This window comes from Mustela lutreola, chromosome 11 (genome assembly GCF_030435805.1).
Source record: "Mustela lutreola isolate mMusLut2 chromosome 11, mMusLut2.pri, whole genome shotgun sequence".
NCBI classification, from domain to species: domain Eukaryota; kingdom Metazoa; phylum Chordata; class Mammalia; order Carnivora; family Mustelidae; genus Mustela; species Mustela lutreola.
This window is the reverse complement of record NC_081300.1, coordinates 14,440,163-14,465,955: the sequence shown is the minus strand read 5'-3', so window position 1 is coordinate 14,465,955 and position 25,793 is coordinate 14,440,163. Positions and strand designations below refer to the sequence as shown.

General features: G+C 44.9%; 1 pseudogene; it reads left to right on the top strand.

The window, feature by feature from the left end:
* Positions 1 to 4,088: 4,088 nt before the first annotated feature.
* Positions 4,089 to 18,817, top strand: LOC131810933 (bifunctional phosphoribosylaminoimidazole carboxylase/phosphoribosylaminoimidazole succinocarboxamide synthetase-like; annotated as a pseudogene).
* Positions 18,818 to 25,793: the final 6,976 nt, after the last annotated feature.

Here is a 25,793-nt window from a genome sequence, read left to right as displayed (position 1 = left end):
TGCTTTCCCAGTCCCTCCCCGCGATCTGGGTGGGAGAGCTCCGGCCTCCCAGTGGACACAATGCCTGTCTCCCTGCTCATGCTGGGCAGCTACAGCCAGGCCATCACGGCCACACTTTGGCTCCCAGTCACTTGCAGGCAGTCTGGTGTCTAAGACAGGGAGAGATTGAAGAAGCGAGCAGCTTTCGGAGCCTTTGTGGGGGAGGGGAAAAACTCTTTTTCCCTCTACCCATCTTAGGTTCATTGGCTGAAGCCCTTGAATCAAACTGATAAAAGACAGATTAATAAGAGAACAGAAAAAAACCATTTAATTACATGTGTATGCTTGGGGATTTCACAAAGAAATGAGACTCCTATAGGCAGCCAGTTGATGGAGGGTTATATACCATCTTAGGCTAAACAAAGGAAAAGGGGTTTGGAGCTTTTGGGTTGGGGAAGCAAGTTGTGGGAAGTTGACAAGTAAAAGTATGGTAAACAAAGGTGGTTTGGTATGGTTTGTTACACAGATTTTCGTGGGTACCTACTCCATGGATGAGAATTGTTAAAAGTTCTCTTCCTCCATCTGGCAACTGGTTAAGCGTGAGAAGACTCGAAGCAGGACTATCCAGGATTCCAGATAACAGATGACTATGCCAGGGTTGGGGTGGGCACTGAGCTAGGGACAGATGAGGAAGGCAAGGGGATGAAAAGGGACTGGGGCTGGGGAGGAGGTCATTGAAAATTAGTTTAAGTTTAGAAATAATGAATTCAAGAAGGCAGCGGGACATCCAGGTTGAATATGTTCCACAGAAAGTAAAAATGTTAGACATGATTAGAAGTTACATTTTGACATTCATTTCCCTTGTGTTGAAGTGAGGGCTGGAGCTTAGAAATGAGTAAGAGAGCCAGATATACAAATAGAGAATTAAAACTGAAGTATGAAATCCTGGTCAACACTGAGCATCAGGCACCCAGAGGAGGAAGAGAAGCCAGAAGAGGGGAGAGAAATTGCCAGAGATGAGACAGAGAGCCAGGGCCCCACAGGATTATAATATTTTAAACATAAGTGTGTTTATTTTCTAGGAACAAAATGTCATAAACTGAATGGCTTCACACAACAGAAATTAATTGTTTCACAATTCTGACGGCTAGAAGTCCAAAACCAAGGGCTCAGCAGGGCCATGCTCTCTCTGAAGCCTGTAGGAGGGAATCTTTTCTTGCCTCTTCCTTCTGGACGTGACCAGCAACCTATGGCACTTCTCAGCTCACCTCTGCAGCACCCCTACCTCTGCCTCCATCATCATGGGGCCTGGTCCCTGGGTGTTTCTGTCTCTTGTCTCATAGGGACACTGGTCATATTGGATTAGTGCCCAACCTAATGATCTCATTTCAACCTGATTACCTCTGCAAAGACCCTATTTTGAAATAAGGTCCCCTTCACAGATAGTAGGGGTCAAGATTTCACATACTTTTTGGAGGGACACAACCTGTAAAAATTGGCAATCTCAAAGGAGGGGGAAATGACTGGTATCCTGTGCTTTTAAGGAGGCATAAAATAACAGAGAGAGGGTCTATTTGAGAGCTGATGAGTTGACATCACAGTAAAGTGGTAGTAACAAAAGCCAGCTTTCAACAGCAGAACAATAAAGTAAAAGAGGCAGCAGGTATAGCCTGCAATTTAGAATGTGGCCAGAGAAAGCCGTGGTGTAGGCCTGGCAGCATGAAGAAGCCAGTCTTCACTTATGGTGCCACTATGGCCCTGAACACAGAAGTGCCTTTACCCGGATTCTTTCCATGTGACTCTATCATTTCCCTGCCTCAAAGTTCATGCTCTCTTGGGGGGCACCCACAAACATCCCGTTCCCTGTCTGAAGGACACCCTGGCTCATTTGTAGGGCCCAGATAACTAATGTGCCAGTGAATGATGAGCCTGGGACTCAGCCATCCCTCCCCACCAACCCCTTTCATGGACGGCTTTTTGCGGACTCTGATATTTAAAGGAAGACAGAAGACTTCTTAAGATTATATTTTTAAGGTTTAAACATGAGGACTATGTAACTAAGGCTCTACACTTTTAGACAGTAGAATGAGTCAACCCAAAAGCTCCTAGAGAGTGTTCAAGGAGCAGGGATCAGATGTACAAGCCAAGCAGGGAAGTGTGGGAAGCAACTGAGGACCCAGACCAGGGCCATAAAGTCGGACCCAGCCTGAGGACGGAGACAGCAGCAGGATCCAGGCTATGAAGCAAGACCCATGCCCACAAGGTAGATACAGATTCTCCCCACAAAGGACCTCCCTCTAAGATGAGAGGATGGATTACAGCTTCCATTGCAGCAGCATCTGCCCTGGTTTTCCTCCTCTGGGACCTAATTTGTCATACATCTTCCTTATTAAAAACAAAACCAAAAACAATAACAACAACAACAACAACAACAACAACAACAGCCTTGCTGATACACTAGTCCCAAAATTGTGTTCATTCTCTCCGTGTAACATAAATGTGTGTTAACAAGGAACACATATCTGGTATATGCAGAAGACTCAAGAGTGAAGACCTTCAAGTTGGATCAAATCTTGCACAACTGTAGGCTCTGAAGGGGTCCAGAATAAGCCTCCATGGTCTAAAAATTGTTTTGAGCCAAAGGCATCTGGGTTCCTGAAATCCCTTATCTGCCTAAAAGCAGAGCTTCCCAAAAGAACTTTCTGTCATAAATCCCCTCCCCAGAGGGGCTCTTGCTCTTCTTAGAGAGTAGAAGCTGGCATCACACCCAAAGAGGCATTGCCACGACATTCTCCTATCTCCCAGATATTTTCCTACATGCCCATTTATCTTTCAAAAACTTCCTTTGTTTCTCCGGAAGTGCCCCTTATCCATTCCCCACTAAGAAGTCAGTTGCTTTTCCAGAAGTGTCCCTCTGTCTCTCCCCATTCTCTGTTAAGATGGCGTATCAGCCCCAAATTCTGACTGCCTCCCTGAGCTGCGCTCTCTGTGAACTTCCATGCATACATATGTAATTAAATCTGTTTATTCCTCTTGCTAATCTCTTTGTCAGGTTAATTTGCAGGCCTTCAGATGACTAAAGTTAAGAGGGTAGAGGAAAAGTTTTTCTTTCCTGAGAGTACTTTGGAAACATTTGCCCTCCAGACCATGATAAAAGAGAAGTTGCTCTTGGCTCAGGTTGACTCCAAGGACAAAATTAAGTCAATTTAGGAAAAAGCTTGGGAACTGATACTCAGGGTTAATCAGACTTCCCCAGAAGGAAAGGACATATTACTACCACTCTTCTCCAAGACCTCAAGACTCTCCCAATCACAAAGCAGCTCTCCAAACACCATGATCCATCGGCAGTCTTGGCTAACCAAACAATGATAACCAGACCCTCAAAGATATCTATATCCTATTCCCTGGAAGCTACAAATGTTACCATATATGGCAAAAGGGTTTCTGCAGATGTGATTAAGTTAAGGATTTTAAGGAGATTATTCTGCATTATCTACACTTTTATATGGGCACTGAATGTACTAAGAATCCATATAAGAGGGAGACACAGAGCAGTTTGACTGTGGAGGAGGAAGAAGGTGAGGTGAGATTGACAACAGAGATTGGAGTAATGTAGCCTCAAGCAATGTAGCTTCAAGCTAAGAAATGCTTGCAACATCCAGAAGACAGAAGAAGCAAGGAGCGTGTTCTCCCCTGGACCCTCCAGAAGTAACTAGCCCTGCCAACACCAAGATTTTACTTTCATAAAACTCATTTCAGACTTCTGATCTCCAGGACTCTGAGAGAATATATCTGAGTTGTTTTAATTTTTATTGTTATTTATTTATTTACTTACTTACTTACTTACTTACTTACTTTGAGAGAGAGAGAGAGTGAGAGTGGGGCCGGGGGAGGGGAGTGGGGCCTGAGGGGCAGAGGGAGAGGAATAGAATCTTAAGCAGACACTGTGCTGAGCACAGAGCCTGACACAGGGCTCGATCTCACAACCCTGAGATCATGACCTAGCTGAAATCAAGAGTTGGACCCTTGGAGCCTCTCACCACTCTTTTCCAGAGTCTTGACTTGCCTTTCCTCCCAGTGAGGCTGCTACCCCCAGCCCATGCATGATCATGGCGACAGCTGAGGTACTGAATATTGGTTAAAAAACAAAAAACAAAAAACCTCTATGAGAGTAAAACAAAAGAAGTCTATGAATTGCCAAATAGTCCAGGAGAAGCTCTCCTACAGTCCAAGGACCAGATTACAGCAGGAAATGCATCCAGAAAGAATCACCTGGAAGGAAAGGCTACAATCTCAAATGAAACTATCCGCTGTACTTTTCAGTTGTTAGAGGAAGCAGGTATCAAAACTGCTTTCCACAGAGAACGTGCGGAGACAGCTTTCACTGCACCTAAGTGTGAAATGATTCCAATTGAATGGGTTTGTAGAAGAATAGCAACTGGGTCTTTTCTCAAAAGAAATCCTCATGTCCAGGAGGGATGTAAGTCTTACCCACCTAGTGGAGCTGTTTTTCAAGGATGATACCAATAGGTGAGCCACAGTAGTCTGAGGAACAGCTAATTGCTGCAAAATTTTGCTTTGCTGGACTCAATATAGGCCAGACTGAAGTCACACTACACAGGTTATTTTTGGTAGATCAGAGAAATCCTGGTTGCCCCAGAACTCTACACTGATTGATATGATGATGGAAAATAGGTTGATGTAACCACCAAAGAAATTATTCTTGCTGATGTTATTGACAATGATTCCTGAAGATTCTGGCCATCAGGAGATCGAGGCCAACAGAAAGATACACAGTCACATCGTGACTTCAAGGAAGCAACTCCCGAAGGGCTCCAGATGGTGAAGACAAATTTTGAGTGGGCTGTAGAAAGAGTGGAGTTGCTTCTGAAATCAGAAAGTCTGTGTTAATGGTAATATCGATGGGCTCAAGTTCTGATCTTGGTCACTGTGGAAAAAAACAAGAAAGCTTGTGGCAATTTTGGAGTTGCATGTGGACTTTGGGTAACATCTAGATGCCTCTAAAGGACCACATGAAATTCTGAGGATAAAAGCAGAGGATGAAGGGGATGGCATTCCTACTGCATTTTTGTGGCAAAGGAAGGCAGAAGTAACGGTTTAGGACCAGCGATGTCTGGTAACACTGCATACGCTGTTATCAGCAGCCTCCACTTACTCCTGGGGAGCTCAGGATGTGTGGTCTTCTCTTCGACCACCCAGTGGTCTTGGCTGTTCAACCATATTTTCTTCAGAAGGATCAGTTCAGTTTGCTGCTCATGTATTGAGTATTAAATGTATTAAACAACCATTTGGTATGGGCTAAACTGCGAGCAAGGATATTCAACACATGGATTTCCTTGAAGCAGGCTGACAAGAAACACCTGAGAAGGCAATTTATAAAACATCATTGCTTTGCGCATTTTTTTAAAATAAAAACTATACATTTCTTGTTTAGTTTCAGAAAAAAAATCAAGATGAAAAGTTTTCAAGTCAACCAAAGAAAACAATAAAATTTACTGGTGAGTAAAAAAAGGAGACAGTTGGACACTTAACCAACTAAGCCACCCGGGCACCCCTATTTGAGTTGTTTAAAGTCTTCAAGTTTGTGGTAATTTTTTACAGCAGTAATAGGAAACTAATGCACAAATTAGCCTCATATTCGGAGCCCCCCCCAAAGTTAACTTAAATGCAACTCAGGCTCTTCCTATATGTGATCACTTAATCTTGTCTGTTTAAGTTAAATGACCCAAGTTTCCAGTTCTACCACCCTTGCTCTGGTGGAGTCTTCTCATTCTCCTTATCTCTCTCCGGTGCACCCCTACTTAATCCTTCTTCCTTTCCAATGCAAGAAGATAGAAAATCCGTGTTCCACTTAGCTGAGAATGGAGATAGCAAACAGGGACAAGAAAGAGACAGAGTAAGTTGCTTTCAGAATGAATCCAGAGGGGGTGTTATTAGTAATTAAGGGCTTGCTGGTAAATGTTTTGGCACATTAGTAAAACTTTGGCAGGTTCACTACATCAGCTATTATATTAAACACCTTGTTTTATAATGTTCATAAAGAGGAGTGCCATTTAGACCTTGCCAGGACCTCTTCTGAGAAAGAGTTCTCAGATTTTTGGAAAAGGATTCTTCCAAATTTCTGGCAAAACAAATTAAAGAAGAAAACAGAGCTGCTCAACTACTTGCCTTTTTTCTCTATTCACACCTTCTAATTGTACAAGTTTATGTAGAGGAGTTAGGAGTTAATGTCTTAGATCAGTCTCTGGCTCATATTAGCAATGGTTAAATGTTATATTTTTATTATTACTATTATTAAAATTATTTTCTCTAATGATTCTGAATCAGCTAAAGAATTACCCCCTTCTTTCCAAAAGATCCTTCAGGAATGTGAGAAAATCAAAAAGAGATGCACAAAGGTCAAACTGGGCTTTGCTTCTCTTTGGGAGTTGCCTCCTGCTTCAAGAACAACTTTTTACATATGCATCTTGCATTAAAATGGGATTTTTCTTTCCTTCTCTCATCTAGGTGAGAACAAATAAATCTGTTGTCCTGTCAGAAATACTTAAATTGACCTCAGCTATAGATAACTCCAGACTCTTCCAAGTGATCTGTCTTGCCCAAAGACAGATCCATAAGACTTATTCCAACAAATAAGATGGAAATCTGGATTTACCCAAAAATTCTAGAAGGAAAGCTCAAGGAACAGTTCTACTCTTGGTTGCATCCAGGATCAAGACTTACTGGGATATGTGAAAACCCAAGTGGTCTGGGCCCACACTTTGAATTTGACCTCTCGCCTGATGATGCTTTCCCATCTCTGGGCAGTACACCCCCACTTCCTCCTTGCCCACATTACTTTAGGATCTTCCCTCTCTCTACACACTCCTTTCCCCTTCCCTGTATTTCCCACCTCCAAGTCCACAGTAGGCTTCTCTGTGCCTTATCCATTTTCTTCTGAATGAAAAGGGTCTTGGAAAAAGGAAAAGGAAATAGTGCTACAAAGTTGGGATTCATTTTTGAAAACTACATACATACTAAGTTTAAAATCAAGGCCGGGAATAGAGATACAATAGATCACAAGAATGATCTAACATACATTCTGTGTTATTAAAGAACCTAAATTTTATATACAAAGGTGATATTCTCAATGGTCAGCTCTTTTGTAGCCTTATTTAATCTCAGCCTCTTTTCCATCTGAGGCTGTGTTAGGGGCCAGGACTCCAGCCTTGAAGTGTAACATGGGCTCACGAGCTATCTCAGCGAGTATCACTGCACTTCCAAAGCACATGTGGCGGGAGCAATTACTTGTTTTTCCAGAAACCATCTCTTTTCTCTCCTAAAGACAATTAAAATAAATTCTAAATGGAGAAATACTGTATATCAATCTACATCACCTGCCTTATGTTGCTATGTACTTCACTCAAGCGTGACTCCCACACTGCTATTTCCAGTTTTGTAGGAAGCACAGCGATTCACTGGCCATAACTTTAATGAAGGAAAAATTATTCTGGATAGGAGACATAGAAACAACCAATCACTGATCTGGCCATTCCACTACTTCAAGACAGGGTTATCTTTAAAACTTACTCTATAACTTGCTAATGCCAAGTATTTGCAGTACTCCATACTCACTAAAATGTTAGATGTCTACCTGTTTGAACTAGCTCTCCCAGCCCCAATATCTAAGTCTCTTTTCCAAATGCATTACTTATCTATTAATAATGGTGTAAGCTGAGTAAGCTTTCCTTAAGACTAATTTAAATAAATTAGAAGATAAATGAACTATGTCCTTGTATTTTATGCCACATTGAGTAAATAACCATGTACAAACCTTCAGGAATACAGTTAAAAATAAGAATGAGTACACTTTCCCCAAAATGCTTCAAGGTTGTCCTTGAAAATTGTTTCAAAAGATCAAGAGCACACATCTAATCCCAAGACTCTCCTGTTTTCAATAATTCAGCTCAGTAAACCTTTATCAATCATTTACCATGTACAAATGACTAGGCTTGTCGTTTTAGTGGGCATAAAGATGAATAAGACATGGTACCTGCACAAGAAGAACTTATTCATTTCTCATCCATTAAGATATTGACGCCTTTTCAGTATCTAATTTTATTTTCTGTTCCCGACAACACTTGAATTAGACAAAACCAAAGCATGTCTTGCCCTTTGTGGCATGAGCTGAATCTATAGTCAAAACACTAATCTTAAAATAGAGGAGGAAGGGCCACCTGTGTGGCTCAGTGGGTTAAAGCCTCTGCCTTTGGCTCAGGTCATGATCTCAGGGTCCTGGGATTGAGCCCCGAATCGGGCTCTCTGCTGAGCAGGGAGCCTGCTTCCCCCTCTCTCTGCCTCTCTGCCTACTTGTGATCTCTATCTGTCAAATAAATAAATAAAATCTTAAAAAAAAAAATAGAGGAGGAAGAAAGTATTAACAATTTTCTTTCCAGGAAGTCAGTTTGTGTTGTATAGACTCTCTTTTCTCAGAGAAGTTTTTTCCCCCAAAAAAATTCTTAGGTGAGTTCTCAAATATTTTTCTCATTATAATTTGCTTCTGGTTCGCTCTAAGACCAATAGGTAAAATCTTATGCTTTATTACGTGAGAACAAGGGAATCTACCTTCCTCCTAAGGAAAACAGAAAACTGGTGAGAAAAAGCTGCTGAAGGAATGAACCTCATCATGTCTTGGAGAGTTCCCCTTAAGATGAAATTTTGAACACAGACAAAATGCTGAAGAGTTAATGGCCAGAGACAGCCAATTCTAAGGAGCTCTAAGGAGATTTGGTGTTTAAATTTGAATCAGAAGAGCGAAATAAAGAAAATGTGGCCTGTGTTAGGAGAGCTGGGGTTGGAACAAACAACAGTCTTTTCTTTGATACCCTGGAGTCCTTTGCCTCGCTCAGCCAACAGGTCAGCTTAGTGCACTGTCATGAGAAAATGCTCTAGTTTGAGTCTGGACTTGCTTAAAGGCTACATACAACCTAGTGGACTTGTTGATGTGTAGGGGAGGAAAACAATTTAACTTCTACCTTTCATAGTTCTTAGCTTGGCCCCTATAACAAAAGACAGATTAGCAAGAGAAAAATTTTATAATGTATAATTCATATATACATAGGAGATACCCAGAGAAAAATGAGTATCTCTAAGCAGTGGCTTACAACTCAAGCTTAAATACCATGGTCAGCTAAAGACAAAAGAAGAGAAGTATGGTGGAGAGGACCGTCAGCTACGGGGAGGTCATTAGGTAAAGCACAGCAAACAAAGGTAAGGTTTGTTATTCAAACCTAAATCAATGCTTTCTCCACTGACCAAAAAAGAAGATTCTCTTATAATTTAGAGCCATTCTTCTGTTCCTGATACAGTGATACAGAGAGGGAGATACCCCTAAAAATGGAGACTTCCTTTACAAATATAAATTTCCCTTTAAAAAGGGTAACTGCTACTGTGTTTTCAGAATTAAAAAAAAAAAAATTTAGGGGCACCTGGTGGCTCACTCATTAAGTGCCTGCCTTCAGTTCAGGTCATGATCCCAGGGTCTTGGGGTTGAGCCCCGCAGGCTCCCTGCATGGCAGGAAGGCTGCTTTTCCCCCTCCCACTCCCCCTTCCTGTGTTCCCTCTCTCACTGTCAACTACACAAACAAAATCTTAAAAATTTTTTTAAATTAATTACTTAATAACTTTTATTCGGGAAGTAAAAGTAACAGAAACAGTGGCTCATAAGGCATGTCACACAAGGCCTGTGTGCAAGGACACTGCTCCAGTTCCACACTCCTCCTCAGGTACCCTATTAAGATGTCATTCTGGAGGGTCACAAAATGGCGGAAACACATCCAAAATAATACATTAGTATTAATGCAGTAGACATTTATGGGACTGGGTGGAGAAGACAAAGGGCAGAGAAGACAGCGATGTTGAAATGATAAAACTTCTACTAACAGCTAGCATCCTCCCAATTTTGTATTAGGCTATTTGATTTGGACACTCTTTTTCAATGTAAAAACAGTACACATGAACCCTTTTCAGCTTTCTGCTCAGCTTCTCCCAATGTGCTGTTCAACCCTATGCAATATTTCATAAAATAAATTGTTTAAAATATTTTTCAACAATGAGAACAATAAAGAAAAGAGCCATGAAAGTAATAATGTCAGTTGCTATATCTGAACGTATGATCCAGGATACCTGATCAATAGGAATACATTCATAAATATTCAGAACTGGAAGTGACCTTGAAATTTTTATTGCAACCATTTCATTTTATCAGCTTCAAATAGCAAAGCTCAGAGAGATTAAATTGCCCTCACTCATGTCTCCAGTATGCAGTAGAAACTGCAGTAAAAATCAATTAACTAAAATGAAACCACTTTCCTAACATATATGCCTCGACCTGTTTACAACGAGAACAGCACTGCTAATATCACCAACGTCGCACCAGATTCTTGTCTTCCTTGCTCCACGCCCCTCTTGGAGCTCTGGAGGAGGAACAGGTCATCAAGAGAAACAGAAAAGGAATGACAGACATCATCTCCTTCTCCTATCTCTCTTCTTTCAAGTATCCCAGAGGTAGCGGGAACTAAGAGAAGTAAAAATGTTATGCCTGTCAGGCATGGGGGGGATGTCTCCTTGTGTGAGTGCTCTGCTTGGGGCAAGCAGTTGACACCAAAGAACAGCACAGGAGGTGAGACCGGGCACTGGGAGCCCAAAGTGGGCCCAGCAGCCCCTGTGCTACACAGCCCCAGTGGGCACCATGCACGATGGCTCCCGGAGTTAAGCTGGGGGTGCGGAGTGATGGGAGGGGGGTGTATTTTGTGCTTTCAGGGGACACTATGCATTGCCTAGATTCTAGAGGATTCTTTTGGGTTATATGACTCCAACGGGGCTATTTTACAACTGTGAACTGCATATGACTGATAGCAATGCAAAATAACACTTGGCTATAAACAAACAAATTCAGTCTCGTCCCTAGAGGTTCCATGGACTTCCCTTCTAATGTAAACGCTGGGTTGGGGTGCTTCTACACATTCATTTTAACATTCTTGTACTCCATAGATTAGTACTTTAAAAAAAACTTTTCCATTGAACTTCCACTGAACTTTTCCATTGTAACACCTCACCAGTTTGAGTTAAAGAACATCTTCAGCCATGTGTTCATTTTCATATCTGTATGAGAGTTGTGATTTTTATCCTTTTTAAAAAATAGTCTTTAAGCATCCAGAGGAAGAACCTACCTGGGTCCTTCCCTGTGATCCAGCCACAAGCATCCAAAACTTGATAGAAGGGAAGGCACAGCTGAGAGCTACAGCTCACACCTGCTCAGGGCACATTAGCATAACAATAGACACGTCGCCCTGGATGCTCAGGCTTTTTTCCCTTCTGCCCCCTGGGTTCCTTAGAGGTGAAAATCTATTATCCTGGGGAGAGTGTTTTAATTCACATCTAAGTGACTAGACCTCAAACTGAGTTTGCATCTTCAATCCACTTGGGCCTGGATTCATTTGCAAGTAAATAAAATTAAACTTTCCTTTCTGAGCCGTCCTTGCTGTCAGTGAGGACAAGGAGCTCTGGCAAAATTTTCAGAATGAAAGGGTATGCTTTGGCTTTAAATGCTAAGTAAGTTCTTTAAAAATAAACTAAAACTAAAATGCTAAACTAAACTAAAAATGCTGGCCCCCTTCCTGTAATATAGAAATATAGAACTTCCTATAATATAGAACTTCCCAGCCCTCTTCCCCCTGCCTGGGCTCCTTCTACTGGAAGGCACAGTATCCTTTATATCCGTCACTAAAATAAACGTATTTGTACCTGTTGGGCTGGCAGGAAGGGCTACTAAAGATGGCGAAAGTTCCCGCCACAAGACCTGAGCTCCGGACAGGAGAACAAAGGCCCAAGCAGGAATCTGAGACCCCCGCCCCGGGCTCCCGTGGACCAATGGGATCCCGATGAGCAGGCGGGATATCCAAATAAGGGAAACTTGCCAAAAGACCCCTGAGCTTTCCCCAAGACCCCTTAAAAGCCCCCTCCTCCCTGCCTTGGGCACGACTTCCGCCACTCTGCTTTCCAGAGTGGCAGAACCTCGCCCGAGGGTGCCCACCCCCTCCCGGCGCAACTTTCCTGGCTCGCCTTCTCCTGAACCCTGAAACCTCGCCAGAGAGTGTTTTTAATAAATCTTGCCTTGCACCCACTTTGCCTGGTGTTGTGTTTATCTCGCCGGAAAAAACTTTACAGTACCTAAACAGACCAAAGCTTGTCAAGAATCTCAGCCTGCTGGAGGTACCTGGGGGCTCCTGAGTCTTTTGCTGAAACTCAGCCACTCAGAAGAGAAGACACAGTGGATAAGAGAAGAACCAGGATCTAAAAATTAGTGGTTCCAAATTCATCCTCGGTTTTCCTACTACACCCTAAACCGAGGACAGTGATCTCCAGAGGGAAATGTAGGAAGCAATTATTCAAACTAACTTTTCTTTATTTTCAACTTCAAAATGATGTTTATTATGGTTGTTTTCAAATGTTTTGTGTGTATCTTGCAATATAATATAGCAGGATTATAGTATATGTATGTAATTTTTAAATGAGTGAATAAATAGATATGTCAGGGGTGTATGCTCAAAAAAGACACAAGTGATGAGGGAGCACGCGGCTGGCGGAAGACAAAGCAAAAGCTGGAGCCTTGCACCCCCCTCTCCATCCGCTCCCCCTCGGTCATATGTGCAGCATCCCTCAGGCAGCCCTGACTGCCATAAAACGATAAAGAGTTCACTTGCAGAGATCACAATCCTGCAGAACAGGAATCTCCCTTGCTCTACAGATGTCCTAGAGATCTACAAACAGGGAGGTTACCTTATCAATAGCACAAATTTCCAGAGGCAAATAACTCTCAGTTCCTCAAGCCCTAATGTCTCCCTCCCGACCATAAACGGAACTGGAGGAGGCTGAGGTAGAAGGGAATATAAATGACAGCAGGATCATAACACCCCACCAAGAATCTCCCAACTATCTTGATGTTAATGGCTGACCTAAAGAGGACATTGATCAAGCCACAAGGGCAAGGGCTCCTCCCGGCACTTCTTAGGCCCTCCTTAACATATGAAAACTCCGTTGAACCCTCCCTTCCCCTCACCTTCCCCCAGCTGCAAGGTACATAACCCACCATCCCTCACAACGCAGGGCGGCAGCTCTTCCTGCCCACAGGTCCTGTCCCCGTGCTGTAATAAACCACCATTTTGCACCAAAGATATCTCAAGAACTCTTTCTTGGTCATTGGCTCCAGACCTCAGCCCACCGAACCTCACCAAGGTTCTAGAACTTCATCACAAGGATGACCAGTCAAGACTATTTAGAGGCCTTTTCTTTAGTGATACTCTTGAACATGAACTAAGCTCTGCATTCCCTCGTAGCAGGGATGGGAGAGGAATTCTCGCACCATTTTGTGTTCCCAGAAAACATAAAGAACCACCAAGGTAAATAAAAAAGAAAAAAGGAGAGAAAGAAAAAAAAAAAACCGCCAAGGGAAGAACCATCTCTGTCCTTCGGTGATTTAAAGGCTATAAAATAATGGTTAGGACCAACTAGAAATAATTACGAAAACTGGAATAAGCAAAGGCAGGTTCTGAGATGCTCAGAGCTGATAAACCCTTAAAATTGAGTTGTTTTGGACTGAATTGTTTCCCCTAAAGTCCATATATTAACATCCTAATCTCCATTGTGCTTGTGTTTGGAGATAAGGACTTCAGGGAAATAATTAAGGTTAAATGAGGTGTTAAGGGTGGGGCCCTAATCCTATAGAACTGCTGTCCCTACAGGAAGAGATATCCCAGATACCCCTCTTCCCCTTCACCCCACAGCATACAAGCACAGAGAAAAAAAAAAAAACCTATGAGGACACAGTAAAAAGGTAGCCATCTGCAAGCCGAGAAGAGCTTCAGACATCAACCCTGAAAGTACCTTGGTCTTAGACTTCAAGCCTCTAGAACTGTGAGACAATTCGTTACTATTGTTTAAGCCATCCCCCCCCCATTGTAGTATCTTACTATGGCAGCCTGAGCAGACTAATACACTTGTCCACTTAACCTCCATTGATCAAAAATAACTATTATAGGGTAACCCTATTGGGTCCCCTCCCTCTTCAGGAGCTTTGCACTATCACTCAATAAACTTTGCTTTATTATCACAAAAAAACCCAAACCAACATTTTCCTTAGAGCTACTTCTCAGTTGCCTTCAGCTCAAAACAGCCCTCCTGTCTAAGCGGCATATTTTGTGGTGACATGTTCCGCTCCTCTCTGCAGGAGAGTCTTTCCGTCTCTAAAAAATATATGAAAATTCATTCCAACCTCCCACCCTCCAGCCCACAGTGCAAAAACACTTGTGACCTTTCTTTCAGTAATTACAGGTTTCTAACATCAAATTAGAAAGTAGGAGTCCTGAAAGTCAAAAGAGCAATCATCTTTTAAACACTAGAAAGATACAAAGGAAGGGACCGTGCAAGTAAGTGCACGTGTCTTTAAAAATAACTAAGCCAAGAGGTGCCTGGCTGGCTCTGCTGGTGGAACGTGCTGCTCTCCGACTCAGGGTTGTGAGTTCAAGGCCCACATTGGATGTGGAGATTACTTAAAGATAAAAATCTTTAAAAAAAAATTTATCTAAGCTGACTGAACCTAGACCATCTTTCAACTTCTTTCTGGCATTTCGAGTCTACCCATACCTTCTCTGGAGCAATTCCAAATTTCTCTGTAGCCTCCAGGGCTTCCCTAATTCCCAAACTCTCCATGTGTTCCTCTTTTCTTTCTTTCTTTTTTTTTTTTAAGATTATTTATTTATTTATTTGACAGAGATCACAGGTAGGCAGAGGGGCAGGCGGGGCGGGGGTGGGGGCAGGCCCCCTGCTGAGCAGAGAGCCCAATGCGTGGCTAGATCCCAGGACTCTGAGATCATGACTGGAGCCGGAAGCAGAGGCTAAACCCACTGAGCCACCCAGGTGCCCCTGCGTGTTCCTTTTTTGCTCAGAATTTTTTAATGCCTCAACATCTTTCAATGGGACTTGCCACCATCTCCAACTTCCTCGGCTCCCTCTCCGTACTCAAATCCCACTCCATCACGCCTTTCCCTGACCTTCCTCTCAATTCCTATCACACACACTTGTATTAAGCATCAGGCTGTCCTAGTCCCTTCGGGCTTCTATAACCAAACACCACAGTCCAGGCAGCTTATAAGCAACAGAAATTCACTTCTCACAGTTCCAGAGGCCGGAAAGTCTCAAGTCAGGGTGCCAGTATAGTTGGGTTCTCGTGAGAGCCCCCTTCCTGGTCATAGGCAGCATCTTGCTGTGTCCTCGCACAGTGAAAAGGGTGAACGATCTCTCAGGAGCCTCTTGTGCAAGGGCACTCGTCCCATTCCTGAGGTTCCACCCTCACAACCTAAGCACCACCAAAGGCCCTGCCTTCCAGTACCATCGTCTTTGGGGTTTGGATTTCAATATATGAATTTTGAGGAGGCACAAAACCTTTCCATTGGCCTAGTGATTCCAAATAGAGTCACTGCCAATTGGGGAGGACGTATCTCCAAATGGCCCAGAGAAGCATACTGAGGGAACAGCTGTGTTGCTCTCTGTGTGAACAAGGACTGGGCTTCTGGATGACCAGAACTGTTGAGGAGGCAGGTGTGTGGGAGAAAGAGGATGAGCTGGTCCATCTCTCAAACTTAGTGTCTCTCGTCTAGGGATTTCACTTTCAAGGATGGCTTGATGTCCATTTTAAAAGCTCTCAGACCATTAGTCTGGGCCAATTTCTTGTAGCCCTTCTTGATCCGAACATTTATAATGTCTCATCCTTTGGATTAGATGCCATAAAGGGATGTTCTACCACTAGTATAAAAAATCAGGCTAGAGGCATCATATAAGTAGCTGCCTCTCTAGAGATGGTAGTAAAAGCAACTAAAATCTAAAATAAGAACCTAATGCCTCACCCAGGACCCCTCTTGGAGGACTCCTACCCAAGACACAGGACCATGCTGTGCCTCAATCTTCTTATCCCGAAGAAGGGCAGATTTACTCTTGGCCTAGAAAGAATTTTATAGGCTTGGGTTCGCAAAGCCAGTCTGAGAGCACTATTAATTTCCCCCGGAACACCCTGGTCTCCAGGCACATGTTAATGCTTGCCCACGGTCTTCAGTCTCTGAAGCCTGGCTTTTCAGAGCCACTGTCAACTGGACTGAAAATATTACCTTGTAGGACCTACAAGTTTCATGTTGCATTTTGAGCTCCTGTAATGGAAGTTGATAAAGCGGGTGTGAAAAAAATGACTGAAGATCTCCTCGAGAATCTCCATTCCCAGTTGGCAAGAATCCTGGAGGAGAGAATCTCCGCCTGGTTCCTTCTGACTCCCTTCAACCCCCTCCCTGGAGACAGGTTGCAAACTAGTCTTTGCCAGAGCCATGCTACCACATAATGCTATTGCTGCATTGGCCGTGACCTTAATTACTATGGCCTATTATTCAAAAACACTAATTGAGTCATGGTCCCATTGCAAATGTGACTTAACTTGTGTTTTACTGCTTTGCTCAGGCGCCGCAAATAAAAAATAATGGCAGTTGTAATTAACTCAGAACTGCCATGTACCCTGCCCCTCCACCCGTGACGGGTAAAGGTTCAATTAAAAAGTAAAGTTATTAACAGAGTAGGGTTTGGTCACACATCTGTCATACAGAGTGTGACAGGACACAAAAGTTACCCCATGCCACTAGTGAGAGAATCCCTAGAGACCCATGGTAACTTTACTTTGGGGCTTGCAAGATAAACAGCGCTCTCCATCAAGCACTTAAAATTATTTCCTGTACGGCGTCATGTGATTGGTCACTTTCCCAAAAATGTCTAAATAGAGGTGTCTATTTCGGAGTCATGAAGGACACAGCAGTAAACTACTAACCCAAAAGAAACAAAAGGATCATGAAGCAAGGCCAAGAATATAAGAACCTTCGAGAAATGTCTGCACACTCCCCAGAAGGTTATAAGGAGCCTTCAGAAAGATAGGCGATACAATGAAATATTGCTCACATCTGTGAAGATGGCTGTCATGAGAAGGAAGGACAGCCACAAATATTGACAAGGATGTGGAGAAATTAGAAAATCTCACGCACCACCAGTGAGACCGTGCGACGGAACAGCCACTGGGAAAACCGTTTGGCAGGTCTGAAAAAGTGAAATGAGAAGTAGTCAAATGACCTAGCATCTCCACTTCCAGATTCATACCCAGGATTAAATATGTCCACACAGAAACTCGTATGTGAGTGCGCACAGTGGCACTATTCATGACAGCCAAAAAGTAAAAGCCACACAAATGTCCGCTGATCAAGGGCTAGATGAACAAAATATGGTCCATCCATACAACAGTCTGTTCTTCAGCCAAACAAAGGAAAGAAGCCCTGAACCATGCTACAACCTGCTGAGCCTTGGAGATATGCTAAGTGAAAAAGGCCAGTCAAAAAAAAGTGTCTGCCTTTGGCTCAGGTCATGATCCCAGGGTGCTGGGATCGAGTCCCACATTGGGCTCCGTGCTCAGCGGGGAGCCAGCTTCTCCCTCGGCTTGTGCTTTCTCTCTCTGTCTGTCTCTCTGACAAATAAAATCTTTAAAACAACAACAAAAGACAAAAGGTCACATATCATATGGTTCCATGTAGCCAAAAAGACCAGAATAAGTAATCTGTAGAGACAGAAAGTAGAATAGTGGTTGCCAGAGGCTGAGAGATGGGGCTGTCGTGGACGAAAAGCCTTTTTCATTGGCTGGGTCCAAAAATCATACTGATACAAGACGGATTAACCAGAAAAAAATTAATAATGTATATACGCACAAGAATTTCACCTAGAAATGAGACGCAAGGCAAAAGCCAGATGATTGAGGTTTAGGTAGCAGCTTAGGCTAAACGAAGGAAAAGGGGTTTGGGCCTCTGGAACGGTTGGGGGAGAACAAGTTATGAGACGGGGAGGAAATATATGGTAAATGAGGCTTGTCTCATTAGGCACACACAGTCTCTAGGGTGCTAAGAATTGTCTCTTGAGAGCAGGTCTAGAAGCACCTTTTCAAAAGAGGAAATTTATAGTTAATTTTAGGCGGTTAGGAGTGGGCAGTAAAGAACTTTTTTTGGTGGGTCTCAGTTGTCCTTAGCACAAAATAATCTTTGTGCCAAAGGGCACTGTCTTTGCTCAGCCTGTCTGTCAGTCCAGGCGCCCCTTATTACCTTAGCCACTGGAGGCTAGACCGCACTGCCTTCAGGAAGCGGGGGATATGAGCCAAGCAAATAACTGAGATGATAAAGACACAACTCAGAGTGAAAACAGAAGAATCGATACGGGCACAGTCCTTTATGTTCTTGCCTGGGTGTATATATTTTATGGGGACTGCAAACTTGAACCCGCACGTAGGGAAATGTGCATCTTCCTTCCGGTCACAAGTAATCTGGCTTCTCACAATTTTTAGGATTTAAAAAATTTTAGCTACATGTCCAAACTGGTTTAAAGCGAAATCCAGTCTGATAATGTACATGAACCCTCAGGAAGGGTCCGGTATCTCTTAGATAAAGGTGCTCAGTTCTCAGATATCTTCCCTTTCCTCTGGCTGATCCCCTACAGACGCCTTGATATTGAAGGGAAATGTGACAGCTCTGCCAGCATTGGGCCGCTCGTGGAGATGATGATCTGGACTTTTCTGCTCTGGGGGTGCTTTCAGGCTCACCAACACCCAGATTCACTCAACCCTCGCTGCACTAGACCTCCTGCCTTTCCTGCAGCCAGCTTGCGGTCGCAGTGGTCCTCTGCTCTCACAGACCTCCCCAGTCCTCAGCGCTGATGTCCTGTCACCCTACCACTGTGTGTGGCCCAGGGGAATGTCCCTGCTCTCAGCTCAGCATCCACAGCAAGGATCCTGGGAAGCCTAAGGTAATTCCACCCAGGGCCTCCCTCCTTACTGGAACCGTCCAGGGTGAGCCAGGCAGGTCTGAGAACGGATCCAGGGAGATTTTCAGGGTTCTAACGAGCGTCTTGTTCTGACAGAGCCCTTCCTCTGCCTTTGGCCTTTTTCTCTCCTTACTTCAGCCAAAGCCAAATGAAGCACAATTCTGGGTATATATAACCCATTTTGGGTATGCTTACCGCCCTCTACAGAGCTCTTCTCCACAATCCCCTGGGGCTGAGAAAATCAGGCTTTCCCCACTTCTATAAATCTCAGTTCTCACTGTCATACTCTGTCTACCCTCCTTAAGCAGAACTCTCTGCAAAGGGCTACCCAGGACTGGGCTGTGTTAAAGAGGAGAGGGGAGTGGAGGTGGAATGAATCGGAAAAATCTCTTCATTCTCCCTTGAGCGTCGGGGGCTGAAGGCCATCGCGCCTTTCCTGCGAGCACTCTGCTATGCGCGGAATCTCCCTCGAGCCAGGGAAAGCTGAAAAGTTCGGGCCCCCTAAGCCAAAGTCTGCCACTCAGAAAGGCCAAACAGAAACACACATTAATACTTTTCAAAACCTTCTCCTTTGCCGTATGTACACACCTTCCGACGGGAGTGTGCAGTAGTTAAGACTATTACGGAATGGGGCGCCTGGGTGGCTCAGTGGGTTAAAGCCTCTGCCTTCTCCCGCTGGCTCAGGTCATGGTCTCAGAGTCCTGGGATGGAGCCAGATTGGGCTCTCAGCTCTGCAGGGAGCCTGCTTCCTCCTCTCTCTCTCTGCCTGCCTCTCTGCCTACTTGTGATCTCTATCTGTCAAATAAATAAATAAAATCTTAAAAAAAAAAAAGACTATTAAGGAATTGTGGAATAGTTTTGAGTACTCAAGTATTCAAAAAATGATACCATAATATATCATTTTTCTAGATCAACAAATGCATTTCATTGTGCTAATAGCCGATACTCTTGTACTAGGATGAAAGATAGATGCATGCGTATAAACAGGAGACGTGTAATGTTAAGTGTCCATAGGTGTGCTCTGGAACCAGATCGCCTGGATTTGAATCCTGACTGCCACTTTTTTTGGCAAGTTGCCAATCTTGTACTTTCATTTCCTCATTTACTAAGTGGGGGTAATAATTTATTTAAAAAAAATTTTTTTAAAGATTTTATTCATTTGGCAGAGAGAAAGACCCAGCGAGAGAGGGAACACAAGCAGACGGAATGGGAGGAGAAGCAGGCTGCCTGTCGAGCAGGGAGCCCAATGTGGGGCTTGATGCCAGGACCCTGGGATCATGACCTGAGCTGAAGGCAGATGCCCAACGACTGAGCCACCCAGGCACCCCTATTTTTTTTGATTTTTAAAAAAGACTTTATTTATTTATTTCAGAGAGAGCGAGCGAGCATGCAGCATGAGCAGTGGTGGGGGGAAGGGGCAAAGGGAGAAGCAGACGCCCCGCTGAGCAGGAGCCTGATGTGGGGGACTCCATCCCAGGACCCTGAGATCATGACCTGAGCTGAAGGCAGATGCTTAACCCACTGAGCCACCCAGGCGCCTCCAAGGCGCCTTCTAATAATTTAGAAGGTGTTTATAACAAATAACAGACGTAGAGACGCCTGGGTGGCTCAGTGGGTTGAGTGGCTGCCTTTGGCTCAGGTCTGGATCCCAGAGTCCTGGAATCTTGTCCCCGCTCAGCGGGGAGCCTGCTTCTCTCTCTGCCTGCCACTCCCCTTGTGCTAGGCTTTTCCTCTCTTTCTCTCTGCCTCTGCCTGCCACTCTGCCTGCTTGTGCTCTCTCCCTGACACATAAATAAGTAAAAGCTTTTTTTTTTTTTTAAAGATTTTATTTATTTATTTGACAGAGAGAGATCACAAGCAGGCAGAGAGAGAGAGAGAGGAGGAGGAAGCAGGCTCCCTGCTGAGCAGAGAGCCCGATGTGGGACTCGATCCCAGGACCCTGAGATCATGACCCGAGCCGAAGGCAGCGGCCTAACCCACTGAGCCACCCAGGCGCCCAGTAAAAGTTTTTAAATATACAAATATAAACATATAAAGGAGCTAGAACAGTTCCTAGCATGTAGTAAAAAATATAATAAATATTGTTAGCATGTAATTGTGGTATGAATCTGACTCCCCTATATCCCCACAAATACGGGCCGGGTGCTGTGCTAAGCATATTCAAATTCCGTGCTGAACCAGATAGATACAGTCCTGCCCTGGGTATGTACCAGAGCTCATGGCAAGTACCCACACAAGGACCCACACAAGCTTGTTGTAGCTAGACAAGATCAAGGTATGTTGATCCTCAGGGATTTCCTCTGCTATAGTCATAGGCTTCCTGGAGGCCAGTGGGGTCACCGCACCTGAAATGTCGCCCCAGTGGGCATGTATGTTCTTTGCTAACACTGTGTGGTCAACAGCCTTTCTGCTCCCGGGCATCCCAGGGTCTTTGGTTCTCCCCAGGGGCTCGGACAACCCTGCGACCGAGTTCTTCCATCAGGGAGACACAAGGGGGCAGTAGCGGCACTTGGGCTTTAACCAGGAGTGACTTTTAAAACCGAGCCCTAAAAAGAAAGGGAAATAAAGATGACGCAAGGCCAGGTAGGAAGGGAGGAGAGGAGAAAGGAGGAAGAAAGGAGGGACGGACGGACGGAAGGAAGGAAGGAGAAGCAGCGCAGGGTAAGGGCTGAAGACAAATAGTAAATGTTTTGCCCCCAGCCTGGCTCCCGTCTGGACACGAGGCAAAGCGTGGATCAGTGCACCCACGTGCACACTGGGGGACACATCTGCTGTGGAGGGAGGAGAGAAAGGCCAGTGGCCTGGAGCCCTGCCAGGAGGGCCTGCCCCTAGGGAAGGCTCGCCCACCCTCCAGCCTCGTAGAGCCCCCCTCCACCCCAACCCTCCACCCTCAGCAGCTCTCTTAGCACCCAGTTCGCCCTTCCCACTGGCCCCAGGAGGCAGCCTGGGAGCTGCCATCAGCCACCCCTGCCCGCCGGCCAGCCGCAGTGTGAGCTGAGTCCCAGCCACCACACCCCACCCAGCCCCAACACGCCCACAGGCCATTTTCTTTCTAAGAGCTTTACTACCAGGAAACAGATAAGAGGTAACAAAAATAAGCAGAGAGCGAATTACCAAGATAAAGGCGATCTTTTATAGCGCCTGGAGGAGAACCTCTAGCTCTCACTTTCTTTTCCAAAACTAGATTTTTCCAGAGAGAGGTAAGGTGGCCAAAGGTCCGGGTTTGTCCAGGTTGGCCCAGGATGGGCTGGGGGACGGGGTGAGGTGGGGTCCAGAGATGGGAAACCCTCCCCGCTAAGACTGGAAGAGTCCACAAACCAGGAAGAGTTGGCACCTTCCAGGGGGCTCATGCCTGCCCCTCCGCTCCTTCTGACAATGGTTCTAGACTCAAACTTGCGCAGTCACCCGGTCAAGGGCTGAAGCAAAAGTGGGTGTTCCGGCTTTTCCTGACACCCATTGTCTCAAGTGTGTAGTTGGCATCACTCAAGACCATTATGAAGGGATCACTCAGGTGATTCTGTCTCCTGGGACCCCTCCTGGTTCTGTCCAGGTCCCTCACCCAGAGGGGAGGGAGGAGTAGGGCGGGGTTCCTTCTGCTCACCTGGCCATTTTTTAGGGCGGGGTTACATTCTCAAACCCAGGAAACCCTTCCATCCCTGACTGCCCCACAGCATTTTGCAAACTTCTGTTTCCTGAAAGGCTATCTTAAAAACCATCTCCTAAGTTAAACATGATTCTTTGCAGCAGGATTTCCAGAATGTGAGAATGTGATATGCTAACACCGTGCATTTCCTCCAGGGACTCAAAGCTGCAGCCCCTCCCACATCCTGTCCCTTTGCTTCTGGGAGTTACTAGAATGGCTTCTAGAACGTGCGTTCTGAAGAGTGGAGGACCCTGGAGTCTTTTTCCTACCGGAGCAACTGTGGGGCTCTCTCCTGGTGATAGCAGCACTCTTTTTCATAGAGCAATCACACAGCACGCTGGAGGAATTTCCCCGACGTGGACCCAGGGCCAGCCCAGCCATGCCAAGCAGGGGTCGTGGTGTGTGCCTGTATGCACACCCACATGCTCCTGTGCAGTCTGCCCTACTCGGTTCTTTGCATCTAACCCAGTTGCCCGTAGCATTCTCTGCTGGCGTGGGGAGGGCGACATAAAAAGTCTTCTAGGGGCTTTGTGCCTGCCTCACTTCCTACACTTTTTATAAAAATTGTGGGGTCCAACTGGGTGCAAATTCTGGCCAGTTTGGTTCTCTGGTCATCCCCTCATGCACCAGCATATGTAGGATTTACTTCAGGTTCCTATAAGCAAACAGTAGTTTTGTGATACTCTTGCTTAAATATACTCAAGTACATGTGCCCATGTTATGTTTTCTAATAACATTGAAGACTGTTGCCTTGAGATTAGTTCAAAGCAACACATATGTAATATGTTTTCTTTTTCAAATGAGGTGTCTTTTCATCCCCCCCACCCACATTTTGTTTTTGCCATTTTTTAAATGGCAAAAACTCCAACAAGTGCTGATTTATATACTGAGAACCAGCTCTGGAAAGTAAATTGGGAAATGCAGTTTGAATTCCTTAATTTATTTATTTTCCCCTCCAGCTAATGTTGCTTGTTATTCTGAATCTTGAGCATTGATGCTAAGAAAGAAAAAGTGTGCCCTCCTGCAGGGCTTTATCACCTGTAAATTTCCAGGAGAACTTGTGCCTCTAATCTGTGAATTTGTTTCCTCCACAGCAAATTGACTTTCATCGAGGTGACTTTGAAGACAGGTCCGTTAGCAGGTTGGGAGAGGTGGGCTGTGCAAGCCCCAGGGTTGCAGAGGTCTGCAGAGCTCCCAGCTGGCTGGGGGGCCGCCTTGCTGAGTACCCACAACCCCCGTCTTCCTCTCTCCTCAGAGCTGCCTCCATGGTACAGTAGTCCCCCCACCAAACAATCCAAGTTGTTTAATTAAAAGATTACCAGCTCCTTACTTCCTAAGCGAAACAGAATGGTAATTGTTCCCACTGTAACGTCAATAATGGAGATCAGCCTTCCTTCCCTGCCCCAGCGAGGGAAATCGCTCTTGGATGGGCTGTCAGCCTCTGCCGTGCAGCACTTCGAGCCTCACCTCGCACATGTGTGCTATTAAAGCTGATTTCTGGCAAGTGCTATTGGTGGTATTTATTTCAAAGAAGCCAACTATTTAAATCGGGTTAAAACAAACAGGTCTTTCACTCTCTGAGCCCCAACCTACAACCTTTGGCTCAACCTTCCCAGAGCTTTGTTTGGATTTTTAAAAAATTGACAACACCCTCTAATAAATTCCCTCCTTCTGTACCAACTGGTCTCAACTGGCACTGGAAAGGCTGAAATGCCAAAGAGAAGGTTGAAACTGTCCGGGTGGCAGCTGGCTGAGAAAAATTAACCTCCCCGGGTTTCCTCCCCAGGTTTCAGACTGATTGAGGTCACCTTTTAAAGTACAACCCGTCCCCTCTGACCACCTGCAGACGGGGTGCGGGGGGTGGGGGCTGGTTCCTACCAGCACCTCCCATTACTAACTGTGGCAGCCATGCTCTGGGGCCCGGGTGTTCTGCTGGCCCGGGGAGAGTGGATGAAGGCAAGGTTGCACCGTGAATGTCAATGTCAGAGACTGTGACAGCTTGAAGGGACCCTGGAGAGGATGGATTCCTGCCCTTTCCGGAAGAGGAAGCTGAGGCACTTACCAGAGCCGCAGAGCTTGCTGACTGTGGCTGTGGCTTCTTGCCAGTGCTTCTCTTGACCACGGAGACCTACCCACTGGATCTCCCCAACTTGGATTTCTTGGGCGGGGTGGGGGGCAAGGAAAGGGCCAGTGGGAAGGAGACCTGGCGGTTAAGGAAGGCAAACCAGTCCCCTAATCAGTAGCCAACACTGTAGGGGAGGAGAAGGCAAGACCAGAAATGACGTGGACTTTCTCTGTCTTCTCTTTTAAGTTTTCTTTTTGAATTTATTGTGCAAAAGTTTCAGTTCATTACGCACCTCAGTTCGTGGCAGGTTATCATCTTTGTCCTCTCCATGGCCCTCTGTTGCTTTGTTCTCTTTACCTCCAAACTCCAGTCCCTCCCGCCGAGAGGCCACCATTCTAATCTGTTTAGTGTGTCTCTTTTTATTTGCAAGAACAGGTGTTGTACATGAAGATACGTGTACAACATGAACTTGTAATGTACATCAATATGTGGATAGATTTCTCTATGATATACAAGAATTTTAATTCCATTTTGAAACAATTATAGACACTGTAATCAGAAAAATAGTTACAGGGGCACCTGGGTGGCTCCATCAATTAAGCGGTCTGACCCTTGGTTTTGGCTCAGGCCGTGATTTCAGGATCATGAGATGGAGCCCCACCTCGGCCCATAGTCTGCCTGAGATTCATTCGCCTTCCCTCTCCCTTCCCCTCGGGTCCTCCCTCCCCCGCCCTGCCCCAGCCACCATGCTCACTCTTTCTAAAACAAATAAAAAAATAAAATCTAAAAAAAAAAAAAAAAAATAGTACAGAGAGGCGCATGAAAAGATGTTCAACATCATTGCTCATTAGAGAAATATCAAAATCGCAAAGAGATACCATTTCACACCCAGCAAGCAGAATACCTATTATTTAAAACAGCCAAAAAAACCCAAACCAAACCAAACAAGTGTTGGTAAAGATGTAGAGACATTGGCAACTTTCCGTATTGCTGGTAGGGAAATAAAATGGTGCAGCTGCCCTGGCAAATGGTTTGGTAGTTACTCAAAAAGTTAAACATAAAGCTATCAGATGATCAAGCAGCTCCACTCCTAGGTATGTCCCAAAAGAACCCAACACAGGGACTCAGACACTTGCACACCAATGCTCCTAACATCACTCA